Below are 1,419 nucleotides of genomic sequence, written 5' to 3'. Positions count from 1 at the left end.
CCTCGTGTTGCATTCCTTTTATAATTATTTTTTGCGCCTTGTGACAAACATGTCGCACGTGCGCGATATATATTAATCCCGTTATATTATGTTTGACGTTTGCGATATGTTTAAGCTCGATGCTCATTGCTCGCGCGTCTTGGGGCGGCTTTGTGGCGCGAAGAGCGCGTTCTGAAAGGGGTGGAAAAAACTCGTGTTGCTGCGGTATGGAGGGAGGGGTGGAAACCGTGGAAAACTCGTCTCCGTGATTGAGCGGGAGAGTAAGTAGTATAGGACATTATCCATTGTTAGGGAACGGTTGTAATGGTAGTGAGAATGTAGAATCGTCTTTGGAGCGGACCTGGGAGTGGCAAGCATAAGGGACGAAGACGGGGAAACATGTTGGATGCGATCATACCAGCACTAAAGCACCGGATCCCATCAGAACTCCGAAGTTAAGCGTGCTTGGGCGAGAGTAGTACTAGGATGGGTGACCTCTTGGGAAGTCCTCGTGTTGCATTCCTTTTATAATTATTTTTTGCGCCTTGTGACAAACATGTCGCACGTGCGCGATATATATTAATCCCGTTATATTATGTTTGACGTTTACGATATGTTTAAGCTCGATGCTCATTGCTCGCGCGTCTTGGGGCGGCTTTGTGGCGCGAAGAGCGCGTTCTGAAAGGGGTGGAAAAAACTCGTGTTGCTGCGGTATGGAGGGAGGGGTGGAAACCGTGGAAAACTCGTCTCCGTGATTGAGCGGGAGAGTAAGTAGTATAGGACATTATCCATTGTTAGGGAACGGTTGTAATGGTAGTGAGAATGTAGAATCGTCTTTGGAGCGGACCTGGGAGTGGCAAGCATAAGGGACGAAGACGGGGAAACATGTCGGATGCGATCATACCAGCACTAAAGCACCGGATCCCATCAAAACTCTGAAGTTAAGCGTGCTTGGGCGAGAGTAGTACTAGGATGGGTGACCTCCTGGGAAGTCCTCGTGTTGCATTCCTTTTATAATTATTTTTTGCGCCTTGTGACAAACATGTCGCACGTGGGCGATATATATTAATCCCGTTATATTATGTTTGACGTTTGCGATATGTTTAAGCTCGATGCTCATTGCTCGCGCGTCTTGGGGCGGCTTTGTGGCGCGAAGAGCGCGTTCTGAAAGGGGTGGAAAAAACTCGTGTTGCTGCGGTATGGAGGGAGGGGTGGAAACCGTGGAAAACTCGTCTCCGTGATTGAGCGGGAGAGTAAGTAGTATAGGACATTATCCATTGTTAGGGAACGGTTGTAATGGTAGTGAGAATGTAGAATCGTCTTTGGAGCGGACCTGGGAGTGGCAAGCATAAGGGACGAAGACGGGGAAACATGTCGGATGCGATCATACCAGCACTAAAGCACCGGATCCCATCAGAACTCCGAAGTTAAGCGTGCTTG

The 1,419-nt window shown here is 48.6% G+C and overlaps 2 non-coding genes across 2 annotated transcripts; both read left to right on the top strand.

Annotated features, from left to right (window-relative positions):
- Window positions 1–383: 383 nt before the first annotated feature.
- LOC123178148 (5S ribosomal RNA) lies at window positions 384–502 on the top strand. Its single transcript, XR_006489353.1, has one exon. It is a non-coding gene; the product is annotated as a 5S ribosomal RNA (ribosomal RNA).
- A 367-nt stretch (window positions 503–869) lies between these two features.
- LOC123178149 (5S ribosomal RNA) lies at window positions 870–988 on the top strand. The gene has a single exon (XR_006489354.1). It is a non-coding gene; the product is annotated as a 5S ribosomal RNA (ribosomal RNA).
- Window positions 989–1,419: the final 431 nt, after the last annotated feature.

This window comes from Triticum aestivum, unplaced genomic scaffold (genome assembly GCF_018294505.1).
Source record: "Triticum aestivum cultivar Chinese Spring unplaced genomic scaffold, IWGSC CS RefSeq v2.1 scaffold13032, whole genome shotgun sequence".
Lineage (NCBI taxonomy): Eukaryota > Viridiplantae > Streptophyta > Magnoliopsida > Poales > Poaceae > Triticum > Triticum aestivum.
Note: the sequence above shows the minus strand (reverse complement) of the source record. Positions and strands in the feature narration are given on the sequence as shown.